The 20300-nt window shown below is 44.5% G+C and overlaps 1 protein-coding gene across 3 annotated transcripts in view; it reads left to right on the top strand.

Annotated features, from left to right (window-relative positions):
• The window catches only part of Slc22a23 (solute carrier family 22 member 23), a 159277-nt gene that overhangs the window by 51640 nt on the left and 87337 nt on the right, over positions 1-20300 (top strand). The window lies entirely within an intron of this gene.

The following is a 20300-nucleotide window of genomic DNA, read 5'->3' as shown; positions in this document are numbered from 1 at the left end:
GATTTGTTCTGTTTCAAACAACACTTGTGTGTGTGTGTGTGGGGGGGCTCACATACAAACTAGAGCTTCCTTTATTTGAGGGCCAGGAAAGTAGTAATTTGTCAGTTTGGGTATATATTAAACCCTGGGCACCGTCAGGCTCCAGAGTTGCAGAGGCCTATATCTTCCTGCCTCCCAGGACTCAGAGAATCAGGCTGGACTTGAATTGGACTGATGGTATTAGCATGGGAAAGAAGCTCCTGAGCTTTGACTTTTGTGTTCATTATCTGATAAGGGTTCTCAAAGACCAGAGGAGTCTAGTGCATTCTGAGTACTATGGATCATTAGATTTTGTTTGGAGCCTAGTGTTTTCTGGGTACTGTGGATTGTGAGAATTTAGCTGAGCACACTGCATTTTGGATACTGTAGGTCCTTAGGAATCAGGATCGTGTGACTAGTAGAACCTGAGAAGGAGGCTGGGCCAGCATGCAAAAATTCTGTCCTCCATGACCTTAGGATAGTAGCTAACCAACAAAGGAGCCCAAGCAAGAGAGGGAAGCTTTTAGATGTTTATTTTGGAGGGAATCACTCGGGCTGCAGTTGTAAGCAGGCCAACCTGGCAGGCCACGCTGGGAGCTAGGAGGCTGCTGTGGCATCTATGGAAGGAAGAAGAGCCTGAACAAAGGCCAGGGCTGTGGGCAAGGGAGGATCCACAGCCAAATAACTGTGGGTGAGGAGAACACAGAAAGATGGCCAGGCCACTGTCTGCACCTCGATAGATGCCATTTTCCCCCTCCAAATGTAAGCAAGGGATTCAGCCCGTGCTTTTGATTCCAAGTCTTCCAGATTTGAGGCTGCACACCACTTCCTTCTTCTGTGGGGTTTGGGAAGGGAAGATGGTGACTTCTGTTTTAGGAAACTGAGTCAGTGGTCCCTTAAGGGCATCCTCCAGTTTTGCTTTAGTGATTCACAGTTCAGAATCTGGTGGAACCAGGTCTGTGGGTCCTCAGCATAAAGTGGCGGCGGTGGAAGGTGGCTGCTGAGATAGTTGCTGAGATAGCTGAGATCGCTGAGGGACCAGAGTGTGGAAGAGGAATGGGTGCAGGCAGAAGAACCAGTTGAGCAAGACAGGAAGGAATGGCCTAAATGGTCATTGGTGGCTCAGATAAGCTGGTAAAGAGGGAGCAATGGAGGGGGCTATGTTGTCAAATGATGCAAGACATGGAACAGTGTCCTTTGGATGAAGCAATAACTGCCCAGTAGGTCGGAGGTAATTGTGGCAAAGGCAGCTTTAATTCAATTTCCTGATTAATATGAAATACGTCTAACATAGGTTTTTAATTCACGTTAGCCTCAGAATACTATCTTGTTCTTATATCATGTATCTTTCTAAACAGCTAACAATTATTTTCAACTGTTGTAAAACATACATAAACCTTACCATTTCAACCATTCTTAAGCAACATAATTAAAACAATGTAGCTCATCCATTTTCTTCTACAGAAGGATAATTTTGATATTAGCAGTTGTTTGCTACTATTAGGTAGAAAAACTAGATTATAAGGCATGGCAATAATGATTTTTTCCTTCAAGTCTCTGAAGCACATTTCCAGGTTTTAATGCAGAGAATTCGGACACGTAATCAAGGTGCATACTGGTTTGGTGTTGTGTTGTCCACACTGAAAGGCAATAGATGACGAATTGCCATACTCACCGCCTGCTTCTGCCCAACACGCATGGAAATGTGCACACAAGTGCATGACTACATGTGAGCAACACATAAAGAGCTGGATCCAGCCAGCATTGGACTGGAAGCTGAGCCCACTACTCTCTAGTTGTCTTGAATGAGTTTCTCTTGTACTACTTTGAATCAATTTTCTCACCTCCAAGAGATCATGCAGATGACGGGGAGGATCAATCTTCAAGTCACAGAGTTCCAGAGAGGTTTGTGGGCCTTGACTTGTATGTGACAAGATGGAATATGGCAGTCACCATTCTGCTGAAGGCAGGATTCCTCAGTGAAGAAAAGCAGTCCCTCCTCTCCTGCCTGGACCTCTGGATGGGGGTTTCTTTGACTCACAACAGGATTGAGGAATGAGATTGGTCTAATAATGGTTCCCAGTTTAGCAATGTAAAGCAGACTGACTGAGGTGTGCAGAGAGAAGGAGCCAAAAATCTGATTTGTTATCTCCTACTCTCCTAGGCCTCAGGCAGGGGGTCTGTGTCTTGGGTTTTGTTTGTCTGTCTTTATGTAAGTACTAACCATTTAGAAGTCTAGAAAAATGTTCCTGGGCCAGTCATCTTGGAAGACCTGAACTATTCTCTCAGGACACCACTCATAGAGCCACCCATGAAAAGTACTAAGGAAAGAGTAGAAGTAGCCGCTTTTAAGCTTACATGTACTCAGAGCAGCCCACTTCCATCTCCTCCCTAAATACTTAATGGTGTCAATATGCCAGCCATCCGTTTTCTCCATATTTTTATTTTATATTTTGTGATACTAGGGATGGAACCCAGGGCTTTAGGCACAGCAGAGCAGTGTTCTACCAGTGAGCTACATTCCTAGCTCCCTCCACCTCCCACCAGTGTGTGTGTGTGTGTACAATTTTAGCGACAGGGTCTTGCTCGGTAGCCCAGGATGGACTCTTACAGGACTCCTCCCGCCTCAACCTCTGCAGATCTGGGATGACTAGTATGCACCACCGTGCCCTACTTCCCTTCCTATATATTTAAAAAATATTAACTCACAAAGAAAAAGTGCCTATTTTTAAGACAACTGTTGGCTATGCTTTGATCTAAAGTGTTCTTTGGCTCGCTGAAGGGATGATAGTGGCTGCTGCCTGTAACGTGGCGAGTGTGAGTGTCGCTCCCAGGTCAGGGAAGCTGCTGAAGGGCGTCTTCCTTTAAGCAGCACCTGGCTTGCTCTGTTTGTATTTTCAAGGTACTGCTTTAGGAAAAGGCTGTTCAGAAGCCACCCTTCAATCACTACTCTAAGAGCATGTCAAATCCAGCAAACATCTGGAATGAAATGACATGAAATGTGTGCTGTCCCCTCTGCATGAACAAGTGCCAGCCCAGCAACCCACTGTAAGGGCCCCGTGTGCCAAGGCTGAGTGGGAAGATTTCTGCTTCTTGCCTGGGTTGTGGGAACAGGGTCGGCCCTTCTTCCAGCTCACTAGCGGCTATGCTGGTCTTCCTTGTCTGGTTTGCACCTCCTGCTGGCCCAGGCTCAGGCACCTGCTCCTTTCTAGTGAGTCTCTTAACTGGAGAATCAGGCTTGGGCTATGGTCAGTTTCAAAGTTACACCAGCCAATCTCTATTGCACCAGCATCAAGGAGTCTGACCGGAAGGAGAGGGATGCCCCTGGCTCTTGATGCTCCGTGTTGTCGATAGTGGAGGGAACACAGACAACTCCACACTGCCACCGTCAGCAGCTTGAAGTTTTAGGACAATTGATTCAGACAGAATCAAGATTGCTAACTTTGATGCCAAAAATAATTTTGGAACTAGCCAGTTTACAAAGCGGAGTTGGAGATTTTATTAAAGATATCTTCATATCGGCTTAAGCCCTAGCATACGAGAAGGAGAAGCACTCAGAAGAAAGGCATATCCAAGAATTTGGGGGTAGGCTTCGCCGACAGCACAGAACTAAAGAAATAGTTTAAGCCCCACTATTCTTTTGTGTCTTTTCCTCTTTATATTCCAGGTAATCTGTTAATCCTGAAGTCTTTCATAGATTTTTTTTATTTAAAAAAAATAGTCAAATTTAAAATCTTGGTTAGGTCTGAAGTTCCTGTTTTATCTGTGGGTCTCTGTGGGAGCTCCTAATGGGATTAGGGTAGGCAAAAGTCTAGCTCACTGGGATGCAGGAGGTAGGACTGTTTCTTGTAAACAGCTTTGTTTGAGGTTCCTAGACCACTTCTGGGAGAGGGAATGGGGCTCGGCCCAAGACCGTGTACATTCAGGCCTTAATTTTTGTCCATCATTTCCTTTATTTTATCATCTACGTGTGAAAGTAATATTAACTATGTCAGCAGCCTTTGCAGCACAGTTGTTAATTTTGCTGGACTTCTCAACTGGAAGAAAAGGTTTAATCAGATTTTGAGAAGAGGGGTTCCTTTCCCTTCCCATGTATGTCCCCATAAATTTCTTCTCTATCCTGCCTCAGTGTGATGGAGTGAATAACACAGAGGCTCAGGCGGTTAGGCCCTTTGAACTGCCTTAATAGAACACAGGACAGGGAAATCGGGGCTCTGTGCTTGGAGCTGTTTTCCTTTCCCCTCTGCGGAGCCTTTGATGATTGCTGAAGCAAAGGGTGCTTTTGTGACCAAGGGAAGCTTACTCTGGTGTTGTTAAGAGACCAACAGTGCTGGGTTTCTCTAACCTGGACCTTTTGAAATCCTGTCATTCTTGGTATTTGCTTTGTGTTGGTACTGGGAAAGGTCTCAGAACTGCCTCCCTATAGAAGGCAGGTTGTCGGAGTGGGGCATGGGTGAACTAAGAACCCTTTAACTCCAGCCCAGCTCCACATTCATCAGTTTTACATAAGAGAGGGTAATTGTGCTGAAGCCCCTACCGTGATTTGGAGTTTCTGATTCTGTCTTCCCTGGCACCATTTTGTCCAGCTGGTGTGGCTGTTTATGTAAAGAAGGCTGTGGCTCTTTAAGCTGTGTGGGCTCTTGAGATGGAGGGAATCCAGGGAAGGCAAGAGTAGGCTCTTTGGTAAACAAGGTTGGCACCTCTGTGTTAGAGTGAGAAGTCTCCTGCATGGGAAGTGCTTGCTGGGAGTCCGTAGCTCCCTGTCCTTGGCCATTTGTGCACTGTTAGCTGGACTCCCTGATCATCACCAAAGGCATCATTTTGTCTGGAGTCTGACTATGACTCTCACATCTTTTTAGAAGGATCAATCCACAGCCCTGACATGAGGAGTCAGCCATATCCTGGCCTGGGCACACCCTCTCATGCTCTCCAGGATGTAGCACTGTGTATGTGGCAGCTGGAGTGCTGATTCAGGAAGGAGCAAACAGGAAGGACCATTGATGGTAGTCTGGGGACTATGGCTTGATAACTATAAACTGCTCTTAGAGCATCTTCCAGGTTCGGGTTCCATGCTTAATTGCATATTCTTAATTGATGTGTATAGATATGCTTATGTTTTATTATAACCATAGATATGACCAAAAGCCTATTCGACAGATAAGGAAACCAGTACTCCCACCCTTGGATCCCAGTAAATGTGCTTCTCATGCAGGGAAATGAAAGCTGATGTCACTGAACTTGAACACTGTATTTAGTCACTTCTGAATGCTGTCTGTGTTTCCACCCAGTGAGCACTCTTATCCCCATTTTAGAAAAGGAGATAACTTACCCAAGGTAATACACAGTGAGGAGCCAAAGTACAAACCCCTGCCCCCAGGTATCTGTCTGGAACTTATCAGCTCTATTCTTTGGCTTAAAATATGTTGCTAAAATATGAAAATGTCTACAGACATTAGGAATTTGCAATAGTGCATGCAACTTATAAATAACTATAAAAATAGAATTTTGACCAGCACATTGGCCTCTCTAAACAGAATCACTTGTCCACCCTGGCTGGATTAAACAAGAACCATAGCATCAAGTTCAATTTCTTCTTTCATTGACTTTGTCATTTGGACTTGAGTCCTGCAGGCCATGTGGTACCTCTTCACATCACTGTGCCATCCAAAATAGTATTAACAACCTTAAGTTTTTGCCATCACAGAATTCTTCAGCTTCTTGGTTCCCTATCCTGGGTACAGCTTAGTCTCTCCATGTGATGGTCTCCATCTCCGGAAGGCAGTTAGATCTGTGACTGAAAGGATTCACGAAGTAGACATTTAAATCATGTATGGCTGTAATAGAACCTGGGGACATTATTGTTGCCCATTCCTTGTTGTTCTTCCTACTAACAAAGATGTCCATGGGCCTAGTACTTGTCCCAGTCCTTGGCCTGACATCCGGGTACAGGGGTGTTCCTCGGCCTGTACCATCCTGCATATGTGCAGTCTCAGTTTCCCTGCAACTTTCATCCACCTCATTTAACCTGTCATTGTGCGGCCAGTGGTGACACGTGGCTTTTTGGTGAAGATAGATTCAGAATACTGAGTGGCCCCAGTATTTTCGTTTCGTCTTTTGTTTTTGTTTTGGTGTTGTTGTTATTTGCTTGTTTGTTTGTTTTTGAGACATGATATCAAACTGGCTGTTTCTGAAATGCTGCTCCACATTGAGCTTCAAGCATCTCATCTAGAGAACCGTGCACACACCTTTGATAACCTAGTCTAAGGTTTTCACTAATGTGAGAGTACAATGTAAAAACTCTTGTTCAAGAACATACCCACAGTGGCACACATCTGTTATTTCAGCATTCAGAAGGCTGAGGCAAGAGGGCTGTGAGCTCAAGCCATTTGGGGTTGCAAAGTGAGACCACATCTCAAAACAAACAAACAAACAAACATTACCCACAGATAAGCCTAGTCCTCTCTCCCTACTCCAGAGCCTGTATCCTAGTATCCAGCCCACCTCAGGGACCTGTGCCCTGTCCTGGATCCCGCTTCTCTCAGCCTCATTAGTCATCACATGACTCGGCTGGCACCCACTCCTTCTCTCCTTCATCCTCCAATTACCCCTTGTTTCTCAGGCCTCATTACCCGTAAGGACATAGACCTACAGATGTGCCAGGGAGTGGGGCCTAGGAATGTGGGTGGCACCAGACATTTGGTCTTTGCTCTGCGGGCAGTACAAAGCTGCTGTCAGCTTTCTGAAGGAGAAAAGTCCTGCGCTCTGGTCTGTGTTTAGGGAGATAAACCTTCCTCTCCCGTGGGCTGCTGTGAAGCAGTTGGGGTTTGTGTATCTTAACAGGCTCAGTCTAATAATTCATCCTCAGGCGATATCCCTAGCCCATATTCCCCATAAATGACACTTTCCAAGCCATTATCCTCTTGGCAATTTTATAACCAACAGGATGGTCTTCTTTGGAACCAACATTTAGTTTTTTTATGTATCTGGTGAGTTTCGTGTGTGTGTGTTTGTGTGTGTGTGTGTGTGTGTGTAGGTATCCACAGAGGCATTGTGAGTTACCTGATAGTGAGTGCTGGGGAATTAAGCCAAGGCCTCTGGAAGAGCAGTAAGTGCTCTTAACTACTGGGTCATCTCTCCAGTCTCTGCTGTGTTTCTTGAGTCCCATGCCAGCCACACATAGAAATTATTGAGAGAACTTTGATATGAACTTGCAGTTGCTAAGGGGAGTTTCAGCTTATTTCCTGATACACGAATGTTGTCCTTGAAAGAAGGTCTGAGTGAACTACAGAATGCACTGCCCAGCACGTTCACTCTGCAGCCCGGGGACATCACAACATTCTTCTGACACCCCTCTTTTCCTTTGTAGCTCTTACCCCCAAACTCAGTGGTGTTCTCTGACCCATTCATGGTTGGTTCTTATTTTCCATTTCCTTTGTCAGGTCACTGTGGGGGTGTTATTTCATGTTCTCTTCAGGGGGTGATTGCTCTCTGCTATTTTTCCAAGATCTCCTCGTTGGCAATTTTCCTATCCACCTTGTGACCATGGAAGTGAATGTTTGTCCAGTTGGCTTTTCCATTCTGTTGCTGCTGCTTTTGCATCTCTGTGGAGCTCCAGGAGAGAAGGAGAGTTCAGAGGGCAAGGCAAGACATCTCCCAGTGACTCAAAAAATCACCCCCAGTCCTCCTTCCAAAGCACTGAATGAAGAAAAGTTGCAAGTCTGTAGACAAATACCCTCTGGAAACTCATGTGTACCTTTGAGCTCCTAAAAAGGAAGAACAGTTTGTAAATACAAGCCTGAAGACTGCAGAGGAGTAAAAGCAACGCTTACCGTGTGTCTGAGTGATTAAAGCAAATACAACTTAGTCCAGTTTCTAGGTCCACAAGTATCTGTAGCTGGGTTTTACAAAGAAAAGGCTCATTTTGACTCAAGGGCACAGAGTTGGTATCTGCTTGGTCTTTGGTGAGGACCTCATGACAGAAAAGCAGAATAGAGAGCGGGTATGTGTCAAAGGAACACGTGAGCCAGAGAGTGGTGAGGCACCAAACTTGCTTTAAGACAAGCATTCTCTTATCCAAGTCCATGAGAATAAGAACTCCCTCAAGACCCTGCCAGTGACTCCATGAAGATAGAGTATCGCTGGCCTTACCACTTCCCAGAGGCCTCATCTCCCAAACGAGCCATGTTGGGACTCAGATAATCACTATGAGTTTCATGGGAACAAACTGTATCCAAACCATAGTATGACCCAACTGAGAAAGCATGAATCTGTTTGCTCTAGTCTTCTCTCTTGGAGTTTGAGGGTGCAAGGTAGAAGAAGCATCACCCATGATTCTTAAACCAGAAGCTAGGGGAGTGTTGAGGCCAGACTCATTCAAAGAAACTCACTGCCATGGAGAATGAACCTCTTTGTGCTATCCAGTTCCATAGCTGCTAGGAGCATGTGGTGCTTGCTTGAGATGTGGCCAAGGGACCATGTGTGTTATTTTTGTTCATCTTCATTGAAGTAGCTAAAACGAGCTAGTGTCTCCCACACTAGACAGAACAAAAACAGAATGAGAGGATTAGAGAGACAATGGCTTCATTTCTGCCCTCTCATAGAAACAGTCACTTCAACCCGAGCTCCGTGGTACATCTCCACCGTTTCTACTCTTCTCTCTCCACTCAGAAAACACTATCCTACCTTTGGGGGTCAAGCCCTTCAGTGGTGTTAACCTAGCCATTATGGACCTGTGTTAGCTAGTTTCCTTCTGAAGCTGCTCAGGAGTCTTACCTTTGCTTATTTTATCCATTGACCACAACTCAGTAACCTATCCACACTGATAGTGCAGAAGGCTGGGGAACACAGTCTTACCTGAGGAAGGCATGAGCTTTTAGGAGGGTTGAAGGGTCCTGGGAGCTGACTAAAAGTCTGCTTTCACCTTCAGTGAACATCATTGCACATTCTAAGCTCCTTGCTGTGGCTCTGGGATCCTGTGGATTCATGCCCTGCAGGCTCACATGATGTCCTAGTCAAATGCACCTTTCACCTTGCCCTTATTCCTTAAGGTCAGTTGTACCCACTCTCCTTCTGCATGAATGTTTTACCCTACTATCCCTTTCTTCCTGACCATGTTTTGTAACTGTGATCTTTGTTCACATGACCCCTGTTGAGCTTTCTTAGGCCACCTAGTCTAACCAGTGTCTTTTAACTAATGTATCTAGAACCACCCTGCCTTTGTTTTCTTGAATACGAGTGTCCCCATGCATTCCACCACCCTAAAGCAGACACCCTGAAAGCAGGGAGTTTACCTGTTCTCTTTACCATATCTCTAGGATTAAATCTATCCCTGGTGTGGATTGGGTGTGGAAAAACTAATTGGGTGAATCAGTGACTTCATGGAACATGATGAAAGTCTGTGCACAGGATTATGGAGTAGATGGACCTGTGTGGTTACAGATTGTTGAAGCTGGGAGAGACCTGACCTCCAGCTTACCACCACATTATCCTGCCCTATTTCGACATCATATTAGCATTGAAGAAACAAGACCACTGATGTTGTCACATGGATGGTTTTGAGCAGTAGAGGGAACGTGCTGAGATTTCTCATGAAAGCTTCCTGACCTAGATAGAGACTTGAACTAAATGCAAAATAGTTGGTTAGATTTCAATCTGATTGCTCAACTCTCTTGCAACTATTGACTGATGATAGTGGTCAGGATAAGTCTCGGTAAGTAGGTGGGAACATCTGTGTGCAAATCCCACTGTAGTGAGCACAGAAAGAAGAAAAACTGGTGATAACCTCTCTTCCTTAACACTTTTGGTAGATTTCCCATGAGTCACTGCTGCTGTATTCATTGCAGCTCCCTGAGAGGAAGGGCACAGCTGAATGTGGCTTCTGTGCACATAGCATAGTGCAAAAAAAAAAATTCCTTTTCTTTTTTTTCTTTCCCCACCTTCCTGGGATTTTTTTTAAATCCAGGCCTTATTCATGTGAAGCAAGTGTTCTACCACTGAGTTGTATTCGAGCCCTAGAATTCTTAATGTATGAATCACCAGAAGACGTGGGGGAAGGTCTTATCAAGGTAGTCTGGGTAAGACTGAAGAACCTTTTGTCAGTGTGCAGAATCAGGATATGATTTCTCTGCATGCCTTCCACGCAGTTCACCAGCATCACTGAATGTCGGAGCCAGCATCCCTAGGCAGCATCCTGGTGGCACTTGCCAAGTGGGCTTTTGGGTGGGGTTTCAACTTTAGCTGCTGATTCCGTAGCCTTTCTATAAATGATGCTTTGGTGGGTGTACTGCACATTATTAACTCCCAGAAGCTGAAACTAATGTGTAGAAAAAAGAAGGGGTGGGCTGGGATCCTATGCATTTGATTTTCTCACTCTGGGTTTATTTATGTATGCCAGGTTCAAGAATGCTGTGTTCCCCAGCTTTGGGGACATAACACAGATGGAATATGACGTGGAACCAAAGTGCTTCATTATGCATTAGGCTATTGTTTATGATACCCTCAACTGTGTACTAAATACACCTAAGAACTCTGGGCCCACTAAGTCTCAAGACCACTAAGTGTACTTCAGCTTTGGACACTTCTTCTGGGACGTTCTCGGCCTTATACACACTGGCTTAGTACTTGGACTTGACCAGACTTTGAAGTGTAAAAAGAGAGGGAAGGGAGCCACAGGTTGTACCCCAATCTCTACGTTCTTATGGAGGGCCATCTTGCTTCTTCTCATCTGATCTGACATTTTCTGTGAGTTTAGCTTTGTTGGGATGGTTGAGTATACACCAGATTTCCAGGCAATGCTTCCTTTTCTTCTTAGGTATCTTTCTCTCCTTGGTGTTGCTGGCTGTGAGGTTTGTGACAGGCCCAGGTGTTCAAGAGTGCCCGGTTCCTTTGCTCAAACCGTGGCTCACAGCTGGCTGCTGTTCTCCAGCAGCCCACAGAGAGATGGTGATGCTGTGCCAGAAGAGCCTTGCTTCTGTTATTCAAAACAGGACCCTTTTCTAAGACACTGAAATAATGGCACTGTTTTCATATTTTTAGCCGTTCTCTGAGTGGTAGCATATCATTTTGGAAAGTGGGTATATCTTTGCAAAGTTAGCACAAGGTAAGGACGTGGAAAGCAAGTCGTCACTCATTCCAGTAAGGTCATTTCTAGGAGCAGGCATCCTCGAACTATTGCTCCCTTCCTGGTCTTTGTAGCCAGTGAATCCCCTCCTTTCTTTATTGAAAGGATCCCAGAAACGAGAATGTGAATGACAGGCGCGTGCTCTTGACTTCTTGTCCTCTCAAGCTGTGTCTCTCTTAAACTCACACTTTTTTTTTTTTATACAAAAATATTAGTAGGGATTTTAAGGAAAACTAAGGTTGAAAAAAACAACAACAACTGCATAAAGTTAGAATAGAGCTGTGGGTTCTTTCTTTCTTTCTTTCTTTCTTTCTTTGGCCATTTGAGACAGAGTCTCACTATGTAGCCCTTGCTGGCCTAGTACTCTCTAAGTAGATCTGGCTGACCTTGAACTCACAGAAATCTGCCTGCCTCTGCCTCCCAAATGCTGGGATTAAAGGAGTGAGCTACTGCACCCAATGAGTTGGGTTGTTTTAAAAGACTAGCTTGGTGACATAAATGATATGTCAGAGGAAGTCTGAGCTCTGACACCCCTAGGCTACTCAGCCTTGTTCTTCATGTCTGCTTGTGATGAACAGCAAGTGAAGAGAAGAGCATGCAGAACTCCCCCAGTGCCCATACACTGCCCTGGATAAGAGAAGCTTACCTAGGGCCAGAGATCTGGTCCTGTTACTGCTTCTTCCACCCTCAGACTGGGTGACCCCTGGGCAGGTCCCAGGCAACCCAGTATTCGCTTCTTCATCAGTAAAGCAGAGGACTTGCCAGAGGATCACTCAGCTCTCCGACTGTCCCCAACAATGGTCCACATTGCTGCTGCTGAGCACTGACTCAGGGCTCTCCGGCTATGGGATGACCGTGAGCAGGCCGTGCCAGCCTCTGCCATAGGAAGGACAAGGCCGCCTTAGAAGAAGCAGGAGCCTCCTGCTGGCTGCTTTCTGCTGAGTTTCTCCCCCACTCTCCAAACAAGGAAAGTCGTTGAAGTGACAAAGAAGAAATGAGTTACTGGTGCCCACTTGACTGAATCCCTGGCTGTTGGCTTTGTATATAGACTATGTCAAACAATGAGGCTCTCTCTGTCCCTCTCTCCCTCAATGCTGAGGCTTGTCCGCCTGCCTTCAATGGCTGTGAACTAGCAGTACCTACGCACCCCCTTTCCTGCCTCCTTCTCTTCCCTTTCCTCTCTTGTGTTTCTAAACTCCTGGTGGTTTGCTGTCAGAGCTAAGGGGCTTCCAGGGGATATTTCTAGCTAATGTCGAGCTGGGTCATTTAATAAATCTTTGCCTTGCCAGGTAATCAAAGACCTGGGAGGAGTATGGGAAAGCAATCTTTTTAAAGGGAAGTCTCCTCTTTGTGGACTAGCAGAGATGAGTTTTTGATGGAGGGTTTGATGGAGCACAAGATCACTTTGAGGGAGCTGTGTTTCATCATCAGCTTCCTTCATGTTGCTGGTCTTGGCAGCTGAGTGGATGACCCTGTGGATACTCTTTGTAAGGAGATGAGCTGAAAACAAGGAGCATTCCAGCAATCCTGGCAACAGAATGCATGCTGAGGAAAACTGTTTGTTTTGAAGACGGGAAGCTCTTGTTGTCTACATGGGGCCAGGCATATGCCTATGTGTTAGCCACATCACTAGGTAAACAAGGATAGCAGCCTCTGAGAGGCCATGGCCTCAAAGGCCTCAAGAAACCTACAGATTCTAAGGAGACCACAAGGTGATGCCCAGTAGTGGGGGAAGGGCTAGCTTGTAGTCATCTTTGCCTACTGTGTGGTTCAGTTAAGAGTTGTGTATCCTAGAAACTTTTGTTTTAATTGTGAGAAGTGCACAAGACATTAGTGGTGTGAAGTTCATTCACATAGTTGTGTGGTCATCACTACCATCTCTCCCTAGAACTCTTCGTCCTACCAAACAAAACATTTAAATGTTGACTCTCCAAGTTTTGCCACAGCCCCTGGAAGCTCCCATTCTATTTTCTGTTTCTATTTATTTGTTTGTTTATTTATTTATTTATTTATGGTTTTTCTGTGTAGCCCTAGCTGTTCTGGAATTCTCACTCTATAGACCAGGCTAGCCTCCAAACTCAGAGGTCTGCCTGCCTCTGCCTCCGGGGTGACAGGATTAAAGGTGTGCACCACCACTGTCTAGCATCTACTTTCTGTTTCTATGAATTAGAATAGAAGTGGAATCAAACAGTATTCGTGAGTGGCTTTTGCCACTTAACATAATGTCCCCAAATGGTTTCCCATTGATGTGATTTCTTAGTGTTCATAAAACATGTGTAGCATTCATGGTGTTCATGTATGCTTTTAAAGAATTAATAAACATTTTATTTTGGTTGATTTTCATTTAGTTATTCATCATTTCATTATATGCTAGAGATCAAAGCCAGGGCCTTGTACAACCCCTCTACCACTGAGTCTCATCCCTAGCTCCTGTTTCTTTGTTTGTTTGTTTGTTTGTTTTTGAGTTAGAACTCTCTAGTGTTGTGGGATATTTGTATACTGTATGAAGGTGTATTGTTGTGATTGGTGTAATAAAAGGCTGAATAGTCAATAGCTAGGCAGGAGGTATAGAAGACAGGACTTCCAGGCAGAGAGAGAGAAAGGAAGAGAAGGTGGTGTGCAAAGTCCCTTCATATATGTGCTGCTTTTATTGGTTAAAGAATAAAGCTGTTTCAGCTAGTGACTTAGCAGAATAGAGGTAGGCGCAAAAACTAAACTGAATGCTGGGAGAAAGAAGGTGGAATCAATGGGAAGCCATGCAGCTGCCAGAGGAGACAGACACTGGAACTTTGCCCAGTAAGCACAGCTACGTGGCGATACAGAGATTAATAAAAATGGGTTAATTTAAAATACAAGAGCTATCTAGAAAGACATTTAAGCTATTGGCCAAACAATATTGCAGATAATATAGTTTCTGTGTGTTTATTTTGGATCTGGGCAGCCGGGAAACAAATGAGCTGTCTCTGACTACAAAAAGAAATCTAGGCACCTGAGAGAGATTCAAGGAGACAGAAAGGAAGCAGAGTGGGCAGTTTGTGACAGAATGTAGATTAATAGAAATAGGTAAATTTAACTTATAAGAGCTAGTTAAAAATAAACCTAAGCTAAGGCCAAGCTTTCATAATTAATAACTCTCCCTGTCACTATATGGGAGCTTGCTGGCCAGACATATAAAAGACTTGTTACACTCGAGTTATGTTGCCCTGGTTGACCTTCCATTCTTCCCTAGTAGTGGGAACTTCAAGCAGGCTGCTCTGTGCTCAGCTTAAGAAGCATTCTTAGGGACGTGAGGGCAAACTGACTGTGATATCTGTTACCAGGGTTGATTTGATCACCTGGATATCTAGGTAGGGGTCCCCTGGGTCCTCTCCCTCCCTCACCACTCCATGCATGACCCTCCCAGTGCTTTGCACTTGATCTGCACGTGGCCTTTTCTGGATAGAGGAGGACTGTCCATCTTCATCAAGGGTCTACGAGTAATTGTCCTCCTCTGCTAGAACCTCCAGATAAACTCTCAAGAAGTATTTTTTAGAGCAAACTACTTAGAATGAGTCTAGTATGATAAATTCTAGTATTATCCAATAGGAAAATCTTCCCTGTGGGGCAGTGGCAGTCTTATGAAGATTTACCATGATTTTCACCAAGATTTCCAATTACAAAAACTACGTAAGCCGGGCGGTGGTGGCGCACGCCTTTAATCCCAGTACTCGGGAGGCAGAGGCAGGCGGATCTCTGGGAGTTCGAGGCCAGCCTGGTCTACAAGAGCTAGTTCCTGGAGAGGCACCAAAGCTACAGAGAAACCCTGTCTCGAAAATCCAAAAAAAAAAAAAAAAAAAAAAAAAGAACTATGTGTACATTATTTAATTCAATGAATATTTAATTCATTGTACATACTCATAAATTCACACACACACAATTTTGTTCTCATGCTCATACGTGTAAGAATAAGCATCTGCGGTGACAAGGAGGTCTTATATGTGATTTTTGCCAGAATCCCTGTTTCTAGCCATTCTGATGCACACCGTTGCTGTCCACACATGAAACCAGGTTGTTCTGAACTCAACAAAAGCCTGCAGTCATTTCACAATGGCCCAGTGACGGGGTGATGCTCCCGTCAGAAGAATCCTTTCAAGCCGCAGCTCTGGCTGTGAGGGCACACACCTGCAATCAATCCCAGCACTTAAAAAGTTGGCGTGGGAGGGTTAAGAGTTCAAGGTCATCCCTGGTCACACAGCTGAGGTTAAGGCCAGCCTGAGCCACGTGAGAGCAGTCTGGCTGTGTTGCTTCGCTTCACTGACTGCCAGGGTTGATTTGCCTGATCCAGCTGGCTAGGCAGATGTCCCCATCCTTACCGCTCCATGTCCGCGTCCTCCCATGGCTTTCCCCATAGGAGAGGCTCATTCTTTGGTGTTAGGTCTAGGAGTTACTGTAGCTGTGCTCTCCTGCTGGGACCTCCAGTCACGCTCTCCTGGGCCTGTCTTATTCTGACATGTTATGGAGCACCACAGCTTAGATATTTCAGGGGACCCTGTTGCTCTTGTCACCGTGTCCTCACTGCAGCCTGTGAGGCTCCCAGCGTGGCCTCAGCTGCCCTCTGCCTCATCTTCTGAGCTTGATCTGATTTTTTTTTTTTTTTGGTGAGCCGGTTTCAGTTCCTTAAAAACTTGGTTGATATCTGCTTAATCATGGAATTTTGCTAGACTATTCTCCTGTGGCTTTTTTTTTCCCAGAAATTTGCTTATGAAATCCTTAAGCAATACAAGTGGAACTTTCTCTGAAAACTTTCTCTTTAGTCCTCTCGTCTGGGTTGGAGGCTGATCTTCTGTGCACCCGCAGTGCGCACTGCTATCCTGAGAACTATAGCACAGTATATGGACACTCTAGCCCACACTGTCTGGTTTTTAATTAACATTAGGTTGATGTAAACTGCTAGCAAGATATGTGTGCAATGAAAGGATTGTGACACCACACACATTTGTCTCTACCCAACTATGGTACCTTTGACATTCCCTATGTGTCCCCTACACTCCAGGGGCCACAAGGAGCTTGAATTTTGCTTAAGAGCATGTGTTGCGTTTCTTTATCATTTTTCCTCTTGTACTAGTGTTCTCTGCTAGTTTTCCATTGCATGACAAAATGTCAAAGATAAATAACCTAAAAAAGAAAGAAAGAAAGAAAGAAAGAAAGAAAGAAAGAAAGAAAGAAAGAAAGAAAGGTTTATAGCCAGGCATGGTGGTGTACACCTTTAATCCCAGTACTTGAAAGGCAGAGGAAGATGGATCTGTATGTTTGAGGCCATGCTTGTTTTAGGAGGCCACTTGTTTGTTCCCAGCTGCCCAGACTCTGGAAATTACCACACAGAAACTGTATTAACTAAATCACTGCTTAGCCAGTCACTTAAGAGTATTGCTAGCTAGCTCATATCTTTGGTTAACCCATTTCTATTAATCTGTGGATTGCCACATAGCTGTGACTTACCAGCAAGGTTCCAGCTGGCACCTCACATCTTTCCACTCTGGCAGTTACATGGCGTCTCTAAACTCTGCCTTCCTTCTCCCAGCATTCAGTTTAGTTTTCCCTGCCTAGCTCTACTATTTTGCCCTAGACAGTTTCTCTATTAACCAATGGTATTCACAGCATACATAGGGGAATCCCACATCACATGCTGGTCTAAGTAGTGAGTTCCAGTTACGTAGAGACACCTGTTTCGAAAACAAAAAACAACAAAAAACAAACAAAATCCAAATAAACAACAACAAACTCCCACAAACAAATAAAAATAAAAAAGGAAAAAGAAAAAGAGTTTTATTTTGTTGCTCATATTTTCAGATTTCAGCCACTGGTCATTTTGCCTTGTTCCTTTTGCTTTGGTCCTGTGATGAGACAGGACCTTATGGTGGTAATATGGGATAGGGGTCACTTGCTCATTTCACAGCAGCCTCAAAGCAAAGAGAAAATAAAGGACCAATATCCCCTTACGGACATATTCCTAGTGTACTAGCTTCTTCCAATTAGACCAGTGGTTCTCAACCATCCTAATGCTGTGACCCTTTAATACAGTATCTCATCTTGTGGTGACCCCCAGACATAAAAGTATTTTGTTGCTACTTCATAACTGTAATTTTGCTACTGTTATGAATCATAATGTAAATATCTGATATGTGATCTCCAAAGGGTCACAACCTACCTCCTGATGGTCCTACCTCTACCGTGGCTTGACAGTCAAGCTTCCAACACGTGAACTTGAGAATTCCCTAGACTGAAATGGCATATCCACAAATAGCATGTCATTTAACTTTCCTGTTTTGAACTGTTAATAAGTCACATCATGCTGTGTGTGTCCCCTGTGCGTTTCCTCACACTGCACTGCTCCTGAGGTGCCATCTCTGTTGATCTTCAGAGCTATAATTAATTCGTTTCACTGAGGGCTGAAGGTACCACCATTATTGGGTCTGTAATTGCTTTATTATGTGTCTCTACTTCTTATCTGCTCCGGATTCTTCCATTATATGCACATTTCCACCCTGACCCCCAAGTCTAAATTCTAAGAGAGTGAATACTGATTTCATCTGGCTGATGTCATCCAGGAGGACATTAGATGGAGTGAGTATAAAAGTAGTTATGAAGTGCGGTATGTGCCCGCTAAGCCGAGGGTCTTCCTGGGACCTGTTCCACATTCCACAAGTAGCAGCTATGCCATTCTTACCTGGGTGAAGTTCTCTCTCTCCTATGCCTCTCATCACTATGATACTCTAGACCCAGGCTGCACAAACATTCCATGAAGAAGCCAGGAGGTAAATTCTTTAGGCCTCATGAGCCATGATTGTGTCAAAGCTACAGCAATCTGCCATGGTAGCAGGAAAGCCATGCTGGATGATACATTTAAAAAATGGTTGTTCCAATAAAACTTTATTTTTAAAGGAAGTGGGTCAAATTTGGCCACACCCTATAGTTTTTCTAAGACTGCTGCCCTAGATGGCTTACATTGTTGAAAGAGAGGACAGTTCTACTGACTAAGAGATAGGAAGCCTTGTTCAGCATTTAAGGGGACTGGTCTAGCCTCATACTCAGAAGCATAACAGGGCTGGTCTTGTGATACCTCAAGTCATAAGGCAGGAAATGAGGTAGGAAGAAAATTTCAGGCTGTGGTCAAAATTCATGTTAAAGGCTATTATGTTATACAGATGGTCTATGTTCCTGAGCCTTGAATAAAAATGCTACCATTGCCTTTGGCTTTCAGGATGGGACAGAGTTCAGGTGTTTTATTCTCTCTTCCACTGCAACCCTGCTTCATCTCCCAACACCTGGTTGCTGTCAGTCCCAAGACTCGAGAGTTGGTGGCTCAGCACTGTCACTCTATCGAACACATTCTTTCAAGAAAACAGCAGTTTACGAGCTGAAAACAGCAGAACAGCATACTTGAAGAGTTCCAGTTAGAAGCAGAGGAACAGTCTTTCCTGAATGACTTCCTGGTGTTAAATGACTTCTTATATTCGTGGCATGGTGCAAACGAAAGAGAACATTACAGGGAAAAAGCCCAATCTGGGCAGATGGTGGACAGATTGGAATCTGGGCCAGTTATGGTGTTCCAGTTTAAATGCGGATGTAGATGCCTGTCTCATAGTGTTACTGTGAGGGACATGACTTGCTCATTGGGATACAGATAAGGAAAAGGAGTGCAGGTGCAGCGGCTTTGCCATGAAGATAAGAAAAAGAATAGGAACCGCAAATGCCAGTGCTTACTAAACACCAGCAGGCATTGTTCTAGTGCCTTCTTCTTCCTGACCTCATGGTGGCCCGATGAGGAAAGCTGTACAGTTTCCTTGTTCTCACAGACAGTGAATGCCCCACAGGGGGCAGTGCCATTTGCCAGGCGTGCTTGCCAATATAATGATAGAACCGGCTTTAGAATGCATGGCTTCTGACTGGTTGATAACATCGTCTTCATTCCAATACTGTTTATCGTAGTGCTAGTACTGATATTTCAGCTGCATATTGTTATTCTTGTTTTATTTTTGAGGAATACTTAAGAAACCTCAGACTGAGGCAATTTGGCTCTGTCCCACTGTCTACTATGGTCTTGTCCAACCCATAGCAAATATACGTTGTTCTAGTAACAGGTCTCAGAAAGATCTCAGTGTACAGTAGAAGAGTGCCGGGCTGCTAGTGTGAACACAAGCACTGTGGATGCTGGACAGAAAGCCCCACTAAGCCAGCATCTTTCTCACCTCCTGCAGTGATGCCCTATAGACTGAGTGGATGCTGTACCTCAGTGCCTGGCAGAGATGGCTATGGCATAGGACTTCAGTTGGACCCTGTGTTGGGTATAGGGCTCAGATGAAGGACATAGACAGTGAGCTGGAGTTCTCAGCTATTTCCTCAAGGACACAAGGCTTGCAGGGAAGGACACTGATGCTGTCATATAATGGTGCTTGTTCATAGCAGTTTTAAAATGTTAGGTGACAAAGCGTGAAAATTATTACTGTCACTTGCCAGTGTTTCCCTGAAGGTTAGACAGGCTCATGTGCCAGGTATAGCTGGAAGTGGAAGGGATCCGTTCCTTCTGGCCTGGAGTATTTAATTATCTGTGAAAGACCCCTAGGCCGCTTGCATACCAGCCAGCAATGCACAAGATGAAGGTTTTTCTGTGGCCTCTGTCCCCAAATGATAATAATGAGCCGAGTCCCCACTGCCTTTGGTGGCCATGGAGCATTAAATATACCTTTGCTGTCTCAAACCTAAGGTCTGCAAAAGAGTTGTTGGTCACTGTAGTGTGGCACAACCTGACTGATACACAGGCCCTCAAGTCCTTTGATTAGTATGAAAGAATGTTAGTGCTGACTTGGGCGTATTTTAGAAATATATGTATTGTAGAAAGGATATAAATACCAAAAACAGAGTCTTGTTTCTTTGACTCATCTGTGCATAGACTTAGTGGTCTATCAAAAGAGACTAATTTCATGACAGTGTCAAAAAATATCTTTGGCTCACTGGTCATGTCATCAGTAGGGAACTTAAGTGAATATGAATATTATTAATGTCCACATGCAAATGAGTTATTCCTTGCAGTATTCTCATGTTGCTTCCAATGCTTTATTTTTAGTGCTAGAGATTGAATGCAGGGTCTCATGTGCCCTTCTTTCCCTATCCCTTCAACTCTGGG

The sequence above is a fragment of the Chionomys nivalis genome, chromosome 13, assembly GCF_950005125.1.
Source record: "Chionomys nivalis chromosome 13, mChiNiv1.1, whole genome shotgun sequence".
Classification (NCBI taxonomy): Eukaryota; Metazoa; Chordata; class Mammalia; order Rodentia; family Cricetidae; genus Chionomys; species Chionomys nivalis.
This window is presented reverse-complemented; position numbering and strand designations above follow the sequence as displayed.